This window comes from Pongo abelii, chromosome 11 (assembly GCF_028885655.2).
Source record: "Pongo abelii isolate AG06213 chromosome 11, NHGRI_mPonAbe1-v2.0_pri, whole genome shotgun sequence".
NCBI classification, from domain to species: Eukaryota; Metazoa; Chordata; class Mammalia; order Primates; family Hominidae; genus Pongo; species Pongo abelii.
In genome coordinates this window covers 139,212,596-139,228,947 of record NC_071996.2, presented here as the reverse complement: position 1 = coordinate 139,228,947, position 16,352 = coordinate 139,212,596, and the positions used below count along the sequence as shown (strand labels likewise).

The following is a 16,352-nucleotide window of genomic DNA, read 5'->3' as shown; positions in this document are numbered from 1 at the left end:
ATAAAGTTCAGCAGGGTTCATCAGGTTGAGTGGAGAGTGAGTGGAAAGAGAGTGAGGAAGATAATTATTCAAAAAGCCTTCCTAAGCCAAGCCCAGTGGCTCAGGCCTGTAATCCCGACATTTGGGAGGCAGAGGCAGGAGGTTCACTTAAACTCAAGGGTCTGAGACCAGCCTGGGCAGCACAGTAAGACCTCATCTCTACAAAAAAAAAAAAAAAAAATTATTTTAATTAGCTGGGCATGATGGCATGTGTCTGTAGTCTCAGCTACTTGGGTGGCTGAGGTGGGAAGACTGCTTAAGCCCATGGCGGTTGTGAGCCATGATCATGCCACTGCACTCCAGCCTGAGCTTCAGAGCGAGACCCTGTCTCAAAAAAAAATATATATATCTCTATACCTCCACATATATATATATATATACACACACACATATATACATATATGTGTGTGTGTGTGGATATATATCTCCTTCCTGGGAACCAGAATTCGGACGTCAAATTTCAATCTGTCAGCAGTGTCCACGCTCACACTCATACCTGGGTTTGGCTACAAGTGCATGATTTTAATCCCCACAATATAATACAGGTGATGTCAGAATTTTTATTCTGGGAGACAAAGAATTCCAATATAGAAGCTCTGCCTTTCCAAACCAGGAGCAAAGATAATCTCCTGAACAAATTCTATCACTAAAGCACACCCACCATGGCAAAGTGTTCATTCCTATCGCCCATCTGACCATCTATTCACCTTGGCCAGCACCTCTTCCCTCCCAGCGGGTGCCCTGTACAGCAGGAGGCTTAGTCAGCTACCACTTGGGGGGACTTCAGCTTTACTAGATGAGATACATCTTTAAAATTCCTAAAAAGACCTGTGCGAAAAAAAAAAATCTTAGGCCCCCAAAATCACTAAGCTAAAGGGAAAATTCAAGCTGGAAACTGCTCAGGACAAACCTGCCTCCCACTCTATTCAAAGTCATCCCTCTGCTCACTAACTGCATATCTGATTGCCTCCTTTGGAAAGGCTCATCAGAAACTCAAAAGAATGTCAGAAGCCCCCTCCCCACTTTGAGTGGTCCTGCCTTTCTGGACCTAAGCAATGTTTATTTTACATGTATTGATTGATGTCCCATGTCTCCCTAAAATGTACCAAGCTGTGCTCAGGCCACCGCGGGCACATGTTGTCAGGGTCTCCTGAGGCTGTGTTAACAGGTGCGCATCCTCAACCTTGGCAAAATAAACTTTCAAGATTAACTGAGACCCGTCTCAAATTTTCGGGGTTCACAGAGCTCTGGAGCCAAATGTTTGTTTTGATTTTTACAGTAAAAAAAAATCAAAAGGTGCTAACAATATGGCATGACTGGTCATTTTTCATTGTGTTTTGAAAACAAAACCACCCATGGGCCTTCGGCTGTCCAGACAGATGCACCCTGTAAAGGCGGGTAGCAGTGAGGGGCCTCTGGTACTCATAGCATTTGTTCTCTACTGGTCAGGTCCCAGGGGAGCATTACAGCCTCTGCTGGCGGCCACTGAAAACCAGAAAGCAAGCAGAAAAGGATATCGAGGTGATGAGAGGCCGTGGGACAAACAGCTGAAGGTGTTTCAGGCATCGGAGAGGCAGCCACACAGGAGGGGGATCAGCAGGGCTCAGTGTGACCCAGAGAGATGAGAACTGAGCCCTGAGAGCCCCTGGAAGGAGGCCTGCACTGCCAAGAGTCTGCTGCATGAACCCAGGAAGGGAAGAACCCACACACCAGGGCACACAGGCAGCTGCCAGGTCAGGGAGGGGGCTTGTGGCTTCCTCTCAGGAACTCTTCTGTCCTCATCAGGGTAATAAAGAAAGGCCCCCTCACAAGGCGTGAGTGCCCAGCAACAGGCAAAGAAGAACCTTCTGGGCACTAGGATTCTGCAACCGGCCCACTCAACCTCGGCCCACCCAGCAAAGCCCTCAGAACCTGCATACCCCTGACTCTCACAACCCCTGGGGCCTCTGGGGGGTCCTGCCACAGGGGACCAACCAGCCACACCTGGAGCACAGGGTCTCCAAGAACAAGGGCTTCACAATGGCCACGGTGATTTGTATGCCACAGTCATCCCAGATTGGACAGGACATGACGGTTGCCAATGCTGACTTACTTAAGCAGTACAGCATGATCCAAAATAGGCCCCAGTGTCCCTAATGCCAGACAGACTCTCCTGTTAGTCAAAATTCCTAATCTCTAAAAGAGCCTCTAAGATTGACGAGTGATACCAACAAGTTATTCATCTGACACAGCTCTAAAACCTCAAGCAGCCATGGATGGTAAACAGTAGCTTCCCTCATACAAGAAAGGGGCTGCACCTTGCTTTTTTCCAGCAGCTTCCCATCTATAGTTCAGAAAAGAGATGAGTGTGTATGGATCCACACTCCAAGAAATCACTAAGACTCACTCATTTCTAAGATGCTGCTCTGCACCTGACGAATGAGTGCACAAGTTGCTGCAGAAGTTACAGTCCAGAAGCAGCTGCCAAATCCTCAAAAGGAAGCCTCTGAGCACCCAGCGCTCCCATCATTCCATTTAGGAATTAACGTGTAATGGGACATTCTGGGCAATGATGGCTTTTTCCAAACTGAGAGTGAATCCTAGGGCTTGCTCCTTCACCAGGCCACGATGGGCTGGGTTTCATGATTGCCTTGAGAAGGGCTGTGGCCAGGTGCAGTGGCTCACGCCTGTAATCCCAGCACTTTGGGAGGCCGAGGCAGGTGGATCACAAGGTCAGGAGATCGAGACCATCCTGGCTAACATGGTGAAACTTTGTCTCTACTAAACAAAATACAAAACATTAGCTGGGCGTGGTGGTGGGCACCTGTAGTCCCAGCTACTCAGGAGGCTGAGGCAGGAGAATGCTGTGAACTCGGGAGGTGGAGCTTACAGTGAGCCAAGATCACGCCACTGCACTCCAGCCTGGGCGACAGAGCGAGACTCTGTCTTTAAAAAAAAAAAAAAAGAAAGAAAGAAAGACTGTCTCCCAGTGTGGCGACTCCTCAAGGATCTAGAACCAGAAATACCATTTGACCCAGTGATCCCATTACTAGGTATATACCCAAAGGATTATAGATCATACTACTACAAAGACACATGCACATGTATGTTTATTGTGGCACTATTCACAATAGCAAAAACTTGGAACCAACCCAAATGTCCATCAGTGATAGACTTGATTAAAAAAATGTGGCACATACACCATGGAATACCATGCAGCCATAAAAAAAGGATGAGTTTGGCCAGGCGCGGTGGCTCACACCCGTAATCCCAGCACTTTGGGATTCCCAGGCGGGCAGATCACATGAGGTCAGGAGTTGAGACCAGCCTGGCCAAGATGGTGAAATGCCATCTCTACTAAAAATACAAAATTAGCTGGGCATGGTGGTGCTTGTCTGTAGTCCCAGCTACCCGGGAGGCTGAGGCGGGAGAATCATTGGAACCCAGAAGGCAGAGGTTGCAGTGAGCCAAGACTGCACCACTGCACTCCAGCCTGGGTGTCAGACTCCATCTCAAAAAAGAAAAACAATCAAACAAACAAAAAACAAGGATGAGTTCACGACCTTTGCAGGGATGTGGATGAAGCTGGAAACCATCATTCTCAGCAAAACTATCACAAGGACAGAAAACCAAACCAAACACCATGTGTTCTCACTCATAGGTGGGAACTGAACAATGAGAACACATGGACACAGGGCAGGGAACATCACACACAGGGGCCTTGTGGGGGGCTCAGGGAGGGATAGCATTAGGAGAAATACCTAATGTAAATGACAAGTTGATAGGTGCAGTAAGCCAACATGGCACATGTAGACCTATGTAACAAACCTGCACGTTGTGCACATGTAACCCTAGAACTTAAATAAAAAAAAAAAAAAAAAGAGAAAGGAAAAAAAGGCCATCTCCTCAAAGGGGAGCGAGCTGGACTCCTGACCTCAGCACACACCTTTCAATCCAGAGCTTCTTTGCCTTTCTAACAAGTTATTCCTAAATTTTACAAACTTACATTTGCACATTTAAATATTAAAATAACAATTTATTTTATAATCTATAAATTTTATTTGTATAATTTATAAATATTAAATATAATACATATTAAGCATTGTATAATAAATTATAGAAATGTAGATGGCATTATATCAAAATGTGTATAAGAGGGAGGCAAGTACATTTTTAATAAAACAATGGTATCTAAAATAGTTACTTCTTTCCAAGGGATCAATGTTTTTACCAATTCTTTTTTGCTGTTGTTTGAGATGGAGTCTTACTCTGTTGCCCAGGCTGGAGTGCAGTGGTGCGATCTCAGCTCACTGCAACCTGTCTCCCGAATTCAGGTGATTCTCCCACCTCAGCCTCCTGAGTAGCTAGGATTACAGGTGTATGCTACCATGCCCAGCTAATTTTTGTATTTTTAGTAGAGATGGGGTTTCACCATGTTGGCCAGGCTAGTCTCAAACTCCTGGCCTCAAGTGATCCACCCACCTTGGCCTCCCAAAGTGCTGGGATTACAGAAGTTAAGCCACCGCGCCGGCCCCCCGTTCTGTCTTAAAGGGAAGAATTTACTCCGCGTTTTCCAGGAGAATAAGATTTCCCATAGACACAGAACCATGGCAGGGTAGCCGCACTTCCTTCCAGAACATTCCCTGTGTTGGCGGGGGTGGGATGAGTCCATCAATAAAAAGGACTGTAGAACTACAGCAGCTGGCAACAGGCTGGAACACGAACTCCATGCTCTTGCTGCCTGAAAACACACACACACACAGACACACACACACACACGTGCACACACCCACACATCGAGTTCACTCACCAGAGCCCAGCAGGTTAAATGCCATTGTCAGTCCTCGTTTTTCAGGTGAGAAAACTGAGGCACTTGCTAAAGGTCACAAATCTGGAAACCGGCAAAATCCGGTTTCTGGGCCAGGCACGGTGGCACAGGCCTGTAATCCCAGCACTTTGGGAGGTCAAGGTGCGAGGATCATTTGAGGTCAGGAGTTTGAGACCAGCCTGGCCAACATGGCGAAACCCCATTTCTACTAAAAATTAAAAAAAAAATTAACCAGGCATGGTGGCACACACCTGTAATTCCAGCTACTCGAGAAGCTGAGGCAGGAAAATCGCTTGAACCCAGGAGGCAGAAGTTGCAGTGAGCCAAGATTGCACCACTGCACTCCAGCCTGGGCAACAGAGTGAGAGTGCATCTCAAACAAAACAAAACAAAACAAACAAAACCCCCATAAAACAGGATCCTGGTTCCAGAAGCCTCATTCTTAGCCACCAACCTAGTTCAGAGTGAAAATGAAATATGCCCAACTTGAAAGGAGGAGTCCACAGTGTATATATTGTTATTTCTATATTAAAACAAACAAAAAAAACAGTGCTGATACTGTTTTATAACACAGTATAAAATATGCAAACTGAGGCTGGGCACAGTGGCTCACGCCTGTAATCCCAACACTTTGGGAGGCCGAGGTGGGTGGATCACCGGGTCAGGAGTCCCGAGACCAGCCTGGCCAACATGGTGAAACCCCGTCTCTACTAAAAAACAGACAAAAAATTAGCTGGGCATGGTGGCGGATGCCTGTAATCCCAGCTACTTGGGAGGCTGAGGCAGAGAATTGCTTGAACCCAGGAGGCGGAGGTTGCAGTGAGCCAAGATTGCGCCACTGCACTCCAGCCTGTGTGACAGGGTGAGATTCCGTCTCAAAAAAACAAACAAACAAACTAAATTAGGCCCTTTATAGGACTTAAGGTATACACATGTGGAAAACAGTAAATTTCACCAATACTGTAATTCCCAACCTACTGCTCTATTAACAATCAACTTTTAAAAGTCAATTAACACAGAGTCCTAAGAGCACATCATTCAGTAAGTGCTGGTCAATGCTAACAGTACAGATGAAAATTAAAAGTGTATTACATTTTTAGGTGCATACTGTATTCCACATTTATTCTTGTCTTGTGAACTTGAACTGTTAGTCTCAAGAGTGAGTGAACAAAGACTTTAAACAGGTCTTCGAAAAAACAATGGCTCTGCATGTGTCTGGCTGTCCACCTGTCGGCTGTGTTGGGGGAAGGGAGTAGACAAGATGGTTCACCAGCTGGAGTAAAGGTGACAGGACAGAGGTCTCGGTTTGCAGTCACCCCTCCCGCTCTAGAACGGCACTAGGTTTGTAGTCACCAGCTCTTCCGCTCTAGTGCATGCTTCCTCCTCGGGAGGCATGTAAGAAGGGTCATAGAGTGTCAAAAGGGCTAAAATTGCCAGGCACGGTGGCTCATGCCTGTAATCCCAGCACTTTGGAAGGCCGAGGTGGGCGGATCACGAAGTCAGAAGATCGAGACCATCCTGGCTAACACAGTGAAGCTCGTCTCTACTAAAAATACAAAAAAAATTAGCAGGGCATGGTGGCAGGCACCTGTAGTCCCAGCTACTCGGGAGGCTGAGGCAGGAGAATGGCGTGAGCCAGGGAGGTGGGGCTTGCAGTGAGCCGAGATCGCACCACTGCACTCCAGCCTGGACAACAGAGCAAGACTCCGTCTCAAAAAAAAAAAAAAAAAAAAAAAAAAAAAGGCAAAAACGGGGGGGGGAGGTGGGGGTGGCACTACAATTTTCAGAGGCCAGCAAACTGCCCAGCTGAGAGGAAGTAGGAAAAACACAGCTGGCTGCTTCCTGAGCTGCAGCTGTGAGCACGCTCATCCTATCCGGGTTCACAGTCCCAGTGTCAGCTCAGGTGTTCAGAGCGGGAAGCTGGCCCAAGAAGTGTGGAGTGGAACTCTGAGCTGAAGCTCTGGGAGCCCGCAGCCGCTCTCTTCCCACCAGGCCAGGCGACTCTTCTGGTGAGGCCAGAAGATGAGGATCTGCCTAAGGACAGCATGCCCAACAAGGAGAAGCTCAGGCAGGAGACCCGCGCCAGGATGCTCCCGGCAGGTACAGGCCCAGCTGCACACACCTACACAGGTACATTCACCATGTCAGCACCAGCCAAAACGGATGTCACTTGCTCCCTGCCAAGGGCAAGACACCAGGAGAAGCCAGCCTCCTGCTCTCGGTGCTTCCCCACATGGCTTCAAGAGGATGCCAGCGACCCCTTCCCCAGGCCCACAGAGAGCTACAGAACAGAGATGGGGGGATCACACATCAAGTCACCTGAGATGGATCCAAATGGACACGAGGGTGCTTCCCAAGTCACAGCTTCCAGAGGGCGCTGCAGGGCCCCTGACCCCTCTGGACAGCAGCATTCACACTCAAACCCCTGCCCCATCCCACCCACACAAGGGCTCAGGCCCAACACTTCTCCCGCAGCCAAATCAAAGCCCAAATCCTGGCCCAACATCCTTGAATTCTTAATATTTTAGCTCATTTACACGAACAAAGCAGATTTTATCACTCTTCTATGAATATATATTTAATTACCGCTCTTCAGTCGCAAGGCATGGGTATCCACAAGGAAGGTCAGCCTGGGGCCAGCTCCCTGTTCTCTGATCTCCTGCATATAGAGTTAAAGTTCCTCTCACTAGTTACTTGCTGGTTCAACCATTATCCAAGTTTGTAACATTATCTTCAATGGGTAAGCCACAGTGCTTTTTATCCAAAGTAGTCGTCATTACTTACAAACGACAGTCAAAATGTCAGCATCAGTACAACACAGATCCACATAATACCATTCGCATCATATTAGAAACCTAAATATGTGAAAATACGGAATTCACCAAATGACCTTTATTACACTCCACTGAACAAACCTGATCAATATACCGTGTCAGTGCTTTCTTACTCTGAAGACTGAAAGTCACGCCCAACAAGGAATATCTATCCTTATTCTCTAAATTCGCAAGAACACAGATTACTCTGCTTTCCAGGCAATGCTCTCTGGTGCCAGCCCTCTGGGAGAAGGCACAGCGGGGATTAGGAAAGGTGATGTCAGGACGCAACACTCAGACTAGCTGTCCAAAATAAACACATATTTGGTTTGTACCAGGGATGAGACGAATCCATATGTTGCCAAGTAATCGTTACTCCTCCAGTTCTATGAATAAGAGAAGTGGGAAGGGGATTAAGTCAAAGGAAAAAAAGAGAACTCTATTCTCCCCATTTATAATTTTAAGGTAACAGTGGTCAATAATTTTAAAGAAAGTAGTTAAATTGAAGATCATGAGAAAATACAGGGGAAAACAGTGAAAGCAAAATACAAGGTTGGCTTATACTTGTAGCTTCAGGATATAAGAAATCCACTTGGGCAAATGTATATCTCATAGTAACTATAAATGCAAACATAGCCACATATGCAATGTTTCTATTTTTAGGTCTTTTGCAAAACCCGTATTATAGCTAAATAAACTAAAGCAAAGATACGGTGCTGGGCTGCATGGTGACACATCTGTTTACTGGCACAAGGTAGGCAGGGCTCAGGGATGTAGAATACTAGGCAGAATCACCTTAGTAATCGAACTATCATTGTCAAGACTAAACCCACCCCACCGAATCAAGACACTGTGCTTTCTCCATGTGGCAATTTAAACGTGTTCCAACAACCAACAGAAAAGCATTCTTTCTTGCCGCCATGATTGTATTATCCACACACCTGAAATCAGTTTTTGAGTCAAGGCTGGCTGTGCACAGGGAGAATCCGATTAAGATCATGCCCAGCCACCACTTACCATCTGGATGCCCAGAAGACAAATAGCATCGGTATCAAGAGGGGCTTCATGGCCAAACACAAGCCCAGGCAGCACTACTGTGGGGCTGGCAGGTGGGAGGGGGGAGTGGGAAGCAGGGACCTTCCACCCAGCACCCTGCAGCTGACAGGCAGAACTCCTACTACGTTCTCAGGTGAGCCGGCAGAATATACCAGGATCCCAAGGTGGGGTTGGGAGGCAGGCAGGCAGGAGGACAGTCCAAAGAAACTCCAGACAAATATCTTCCTTTAAACCTGGGAGAATACTACCCCCTGAGAGAAGACCAGGTATAAAAATCAAATCCTAGATCCTGAAAGGACTCTAGACCTTGAAAACTAGGATGGGACTTGAAGCCCACCAATTCTAGCCGCAACAACACACACAGCCCCCGTCCTAACAATCCCTCACCAGCCCGAGTCTGGGTGCCTCCAGTGATAGGAGAAGCCAGCTTCTTCCAAAGCAGAATGGCTATGCTTGTGAGAAATTACTTCCTAATTCTGAGCCCAAATCTTTTTCCTTTAAGTTTCCTTAACCAGCGCTAGACACTGTGTCCTTTCTATGTCTGTTTCTCTAATACTAGTAACAAAGCCTCCATGCTCCAGTCTCCTCTTCCAAATTACACATCCATAGTGTCTTCAATGAACTTGGCTTCCAGAGCATTCATGAACCAGATCAGGAGAGAATAGACATCTATGAACAAATCCAAAAGAGAACAGACTCTCAGAAGGTTGGGATTCTAGTTTGGCAACTGAAATAGCCAGAAGAGCGAGATATCCAAGTATCTTGGAGCTGTCAACGAGCTGCATTGGCACCAGAGAAGCAAAAGCCAGCGCTGCGCAGGCTCACCAGCACCATAAGCGACTGTGCCCGCTCCTGAGGCAGCAGCACTTACCGTACAGGAAAGCAAGTCACAAATACGCATCCTCAAGGCCAAAACCCTGCTTTGTGTATTTCACAGAACAACTGGTTTTGCTTTTTTTTTTTTTGTAAAGAGCTAATGGGGGCAGAAAGGCAGCAACTGGATAAATATTCCTCTCTCGCCTCCACCAACAGGAGTGATTCTGATCCTGTGTAGGAGTCAGAGAGGGCAGGGGCTGCATCAGAAAGGCTGGCGGCATTGTTCACTGAGTCAATCTCAAGTGCCTGACAGTCAGCAGACCGGCTCAAAGAAGCCCTCGCAATGACAGGCACAGAGAGCAAAGGGAACACAAGATTCCCTCTGACAATCGTCTCAAATGAACATCCACTCAAATGATGCTCCCAAAGGCCGTACAGAGAATAAAGGAGCGTTCCTGTGTGTTGACCACAACACCCGGCACACGACATCACGTGAAATCTTGGACCTAACGATCACACCAGAAACAGATTCAAAACATTTTCACCATTCCAAACAAAGGACAGTATAGGAAAGCAACCGTCATTTTCCCTTCCACTCCCACAGACCAAAATGCACCTCATAAAAATTATCTTCATTTGTTAGATAAGGAGCCGCCAAAACAAACCCTTCACAAGCCTTTCACTGGTACACCCTGGTACTGAATGAGAGAGGAGAGGACTCCCATCTTCTGACCCAGGGAAGCGTGCTGTCTGGTAAGCTTTGAGTCTTTAGAGCTGTTAGTGATGTCACGATTAAAAATCAACTAGGAAAATGAACACAATAAAAGATTATAAGAAAACAAAGAGCCAAGATCCATCTCTGAATTAAAACTAGCTAAATGAAATTAAAGGAGCGGCTACATTCATGTCTTCATAGGAGAAGAGAGAACTAGCAAAGGTGAATGCATGCATCAACAATGGGAAACACAGTTCTAGGGCTATCACCAACAAGGAACAATCAACACCACAGCGGATTCTAATTTGGGCTGAATAAAACCTAAACCAAAATGATCACGGGTAGATGGTACTTCTCTGAAAATAATGAAAAGACAATAATCTCTCCGCTTTTTGCTAATCCGTTGACCTTAATACCAACTCTGTTCTTAATCACCTGGCGACATGAGTGCAGCTGTATGCACTTTATCTCATCACGAGACTACCCTCAATAACTATAACTTTTTTTCATTATTTCACTCATTGTGACATCATTTTAAGTTAATATAATTGTTTCAAATCATTACAGGAAAATACATTGACAATAGCCTAAAGGAGAATTCCTATCAGAAACAAAAACCATATACCAAAAATATTTTTCAAAAACAAAAACACGAAAGCTCATTGTAGAAAGAGTAACATCCTGTTTTATGTTTAGTGTTGGCATTAGTCATAAAGATCTGGGGAACAGGAATAAATTCTTAACAATTAACTACAGAAATCCCAAACACCTTGCTGGTGGAGTCACTCTTCTCTACCTGGTAAACTCCTACAGATCCTACAAGATCCAGCTCATTTGCCCCTCTGTGAGGCCTTCATTAACTCCTTCCCATTAACTCAAGAACATTCAATTCACTCCCTCTTCTAGTTCTCTCATTAGTTCCTCCCATAAACATTTACTAAAATCTATGTGTCAAGCACAGTGTCTATAACTCTGCAGTACACAGAGGAATGATACATGCTTCATGCCCAGGAAGGACTCACTAGTTAGAAGTGGCAGGCATGTATGCGAGGTTATTGTTATACAGTGGAGTAGTGCTCTAATGGAGATATGCTGTGCAGAGAAATAGTCATATCTTCCCTCAAGTACCCCATGAGGCTGTGATTCATTCAATCTTTTCCATCTCCTCCAGTATGCTACTGACCTCTGAAGACAGGAACTGTGCTCTAGTTAGCTCCAGCTTCCACTGCCTAGTGAATGCAGAACACACCATAGACATGCAATATATGTTTGTTAATGCATTAAAAAGACAAAAACTACTGGTGCTTTCTAATTGGGTCTTACAGCTCCAAACAAAAGGTATTTGTTAACTGTATAACCAATAATTTGCTACAATGTGCCTGTTAACACTGGAGGACCTCTGGAGCAGATGTACTTTTGAACATTCTCCCTGGTGGCAGGATATTCCAGCCCAAGTCTCTTTGATGACTTATCAAAGAGAAAGATGTTAACAGGTGACCTATGCTGAAACTTGGGCTCCAACCTAAGGAAATAAACACAGCAGGACACAGCCCACAGCAGTGACTTAGAAGGTTCTCTGGCTGACCTTCAGCTCAGCTCTTCCTTGTACCCCAAGTACAACTGCTCTGTCTCCAGGAGAATCATTTTAGCCCTAAACAAAAATAATGAGGAGTTTCCTAAATTGCTATCTGGAGTAATTTACAAAAAGCAAGCAAACTCTAGGAATGTTCAATTGTAACAACAAAAGACTGTAGATAATCAATTCTAATAACAAAAGACTAATCAGTTCAAAATGTTTCACATGAGAAACACTGAATTACATGGTTTCCTTACAAGTGTCCTTTTCAGGACAGGCACGGTGGCTCACGCTTTTAATCCCAGCACTTTGGGAGGCTGAGGCGGGCGGATCACGAGGTCAGGAGATGGACACCACGGTGAAACCCCGTCTCTACTAAAAATAAAAAAAAATTAGCTGGGCGTGGTGGCGGGTGCCTATAGTCCCAGCTACTCGGAGAGGCTGAGGCAGGAGAATGGCGTGAACCCGGAAGGCAGAGGTCGCAGTGAGCTAAGATCGCTTCACTGCACTCCAGCCTGGATGACAGAGCGAGACTCTGTCTCAAAAAAAAAAAAAAAAACCCATCAAACAAACAAGAAAACAAGTGTCCTTTTCAGTAACAAATCAAATTTAAAAATCAAAACTTTTCAAATTGTTTCAGTAATTTTATTTCATTTAATTGCTGTGTCCTAACGTTCTCCACTGAAGGCAGTTTGTTTTAAATGGTTTAAAAAATAAAAATTAAAATGGTTTAAAAAATAAAAATAAATAAAAAAAACACAGATGCGGTGGCTCACGCCTGTAATCCCAGACCGAGGGGGGTGGATCAAGAGGTCAAGAGATGGAGACCATCCTGGCCAACATGGTGAAACCCTCTCTCTACTAAAAATACAAAAATTAGGTGGGCGTGGTGGCACGTGCCTCTAGTCCCACCTACTCGGGAGGCTGAGGCAGGAGAATCGCTTGAACCTGGGAGTGGGAGGTTGCAGTGAGCTGAGATCGCTCACTGCACTCCAGCCTGGCAACAGAGTGAGACTCCGTCAAAAAAAAAAAGGACAAGAAAAAAAAAGTCTATCACCCTACAGTAATTGAGTGATACAAATCAAGGGAATCAGAAATTAAAGAACAAAGCCACTCATAAAATGTGCTGTCAAAAATCAGTTGTAAATTACTAATTTTAAAAGCTAACCTCAGTAAGAGGTATCAATGAATCACTTTATTACTGTAATCAATCCTCTCAGCAAGAGAACACTCTAAAGACACCGAATGCTCTGGATGGGCATAGCCAGTGTGGGCTTCACTCACAGCGCATCTGGTTCCAGGGCCGGCCCAGACGGCATCCACTGGGATGCAGAGAGCATGCGCTGCAAGGGGACACCCTACAATATCATTAATCATTTATTATTTGATCTCCCCTTGTATTAAATTATACTTGAGTCAACGGACTCTGCCCTAATACATGTGTATCAGTTAACACGAAACTGCCCTCGATCTGACACAGGGTCTTTCTGGAATGTCTGCTGGCTCGCTGCTATCCAGTTGCAAGCCTTACACAGAGGGAGCAGCCCTGAACTCAGGGAGGGAACCGTTCCGCGTGAGGGGGAAGAACTGGGAAGAGCCTAAATGGACAAGTTCCAACAAGGATCAGAGAGTACAAGAGAATCATCCTACAAAAGGTAGGTGGGTTCCAATCCTTTCATCCTTAATGCCTTGAGTTCAGAATACAGGCAAACCAAAGGTACACGTATGTAGGAGCCTGTGTGTGCTTTAAAATAAGACTCCAGCCATCTTGCTTCCCTGCGCTAATGGAAATACCTTGTCTAAGCATTTAACTCTAAGCCAAATAGACTATTTAACGCAATAATTACTTAGTCTTTAGTTTCCTGTAGCCAATTCAAAAATTTACTAGCTCTTTTAAAGAAGATGAAAAGATTCTAACAGAAGAAAAACCTGCACCAGCTGAGGTCACTTCTAATTTCCTTTATATTTTCAAGGACTCCAAATGTTAAAACATTATGGCCAAAATGTAGAGAAAGCCAGTGGTGCTTCTCATGATGCTTATCGTGTTGCAGGTCTACAATAGTTTAGCTGTCAATCTGAAATCCAAAAAGGTCTGAGAATGGAACTTCTTTTCATAAATAGCTGGCAAATTACTTTGGTGGCAAAACCAGACTCTAACTGGCATGAGGCTATTTTTAATCACTATTTATTTCACTGAGTGTGGATATCTCAGGCTTTGCTGCAAAATACTAGTGTGTTATTACAGGGCGCCACCCGACCCCACAAGCAGTGTTCTATATAACACACACCATTTTACCTTCCTCAGATCCAAAATTTCCGAGTCCTACAAACCCACCTGTCCCCAATGGTTTGGGGACTTGCATCCTATGGACATTTACTGGGAAACCGAGCTTGGGCTCTACTGCATCTGACTGTTACCTTAGAGACTCTCACCTAAATTCAAAATTTTAAACAGCACCTAAATTCTGAATAATTTACGTCATAGGAAGCCAGTATGTAAAGACTGGAGAAATGTAATAAAATGAGAAGTTGTGACACCTGTGGGGGCTACACCTTTTACCTGTAACAAGACACTGGCATCACCAAAATCCTAAGAATATTGACATTTCAGACATTTTAGCCAAAGGCAAAGAATTTATCCAGGTGAAAGATGTAGTTTTTTTGAGCATGTGATTACCCAGAACTTCAGAAAAAAGTGAGGCCCTAGAGTTCTGACCATATGTGCTATAATGTAGTTCATTAAATTTCCGTTTTCTTATACAACCCACAATGCTAGTAATATCATGTCTCAGACCAAAGTAATTCTGCCCAGAGAAGGACTGACCACAAGGAACAAACTGAACATTACTATAAACATTCCAACACACTTTACACCCTTACTACTCCAAATCTACTATCAATCCATTTGACCAGAGAGGAACTATCCAAACTCCAAATGCTTTTAACTTGTATCAAGAGGGACCACAATGAAATGCATTCTCTCTAAATCATGTCTGCGTTTTTCTTTCTCTCTCTGATACAAACTTGTCTGGAACCGAGGCAGCTAATTACTGTTTTCTTCCAAGTCCACAGAACAAAGATGCAAGCCTGCTATTAGAGAACTCAGACCTTCAGGTCTTAACTTCCTCTGAAAGCCAATGATGACAGGAGCAACTTCGTGCAAACCAATTCTTTTAACAAAATAACACGCATCATTTTCTCATATTTTAAGAGAATACATGAAGGGATGGGATAATGGTTGGAGTTAAATACAGTGCCTTCTAAAGTAAGTGCTCCAAGGGAGGTTAAAACGAGATGTGCCATGGCAAGCTAAACACTAAGTGTGGCAACAGTGTAGCCTCACTAATGAAACAGGTCAGATTTTAACATTACTGCACATGCAACTGCTTGGTTTCAACCATCCTCTAGCACATTTTGAGGATCATTAGAAGCATATTAGAACATGACCATTTTATCTTCAGTTTAACCTTAAAAATATTTCAATAAGGACAGTCATTTATTTGCATTAGTTGGTTTTAACATAAACCCTAGGGGCAGTCAGCTGACCTGTTAAGTCCACTTGGGATGAATACCCTCTCCAGAGGTGGGTTACACAGCAGTCTGAACTGCTAATCAAAAGCCCACTCTCCAACTACCTTTATCTGTACCAGCCAAGTTAAATAATTCAGATAAGAAGATGAATAATTTTTTTTTTTGATGGTAAAAATGCACGGCCACTTGTCTGTGGCCACAATCTCTTCAGGCATACATCCCCCTCCCAGGAGAATAAGGTGTAGCAATCTAGCCCCACCTTCCACCCCCAGACTCCCCCTCAGGGTGATGCGCAGTTGATGGAGTCTATGTTTTGAGGTTTCTGGAGGCTCTGACCCCCAAATGCTACCAAAAGGTTAACTGATTCCTGCAGTGGAATAATATATCTGGCTGGAGATCCCTCCATGCAAAGTCCCTGTCAGAGGACATAAGGGAACAGAGACCTGAGGTTTCAGAATAGGCTGCAGGGCTGCGGTTTTCCTGCCCCTTTGCTAGCCTACATTATGAGGAAACAGAATCCGGTCCCAGACTCGCTCTCCTCATTAAGATGCCACCTGGCAAGAAAGCTGTGGAGAGAGGGGCCTCCGTCCCGCCCTAGGCCCCACCATTGTAGTGAGGTGTCCTTACAGCCAGCTCAATACCGAGGGCCACGGAGTCAGCTGAATCCACATCACAACATTCACAGATGGCAGCACTAACAAGGAGACGACTCCAGGCAGGGAAGGGCACCAGGATGAATGCCGGCTTCTCCCACCCAGGCAGCGGCACCTGTGCGGCGGCGGCGACCGGCGAGCCTCGGCTCCCTGGGGCCGCCCCACAGGTGTCGCGGGCAGTCCGCTCAGGGCCGGCTCCCGCAGAAGGCCGAGCCAGCACGCGAGGGAGGTCGGCGCCGCCTGGCAAGGCGACCTCTCCCGGGTCAAGCTCTCCTTGATGAAGGCGGTGAACTCCGAGGGGCACCCGCACGCACAGCCAGGCGCAGGGGCAGCCAGAAAACCCAGG

At 45.5% G+C, this 16,352-nt stretch overlaps 1 protein-coding gene across 15 annotated transcripts in view; it reads right to left on the bottom strand.

Moving 5' to 3' along the window:
* AGAP1 (ArfGAP with GTPase domain, ankyrin repeat and PH domain 1) overlaps positions 1 to 16,352 on the bottom strand; it is a 635,310-nt gene that overhangs the window by 442,243 nt on the left and 176,715 nt on the right. The window lies entirely within an intron of this gene.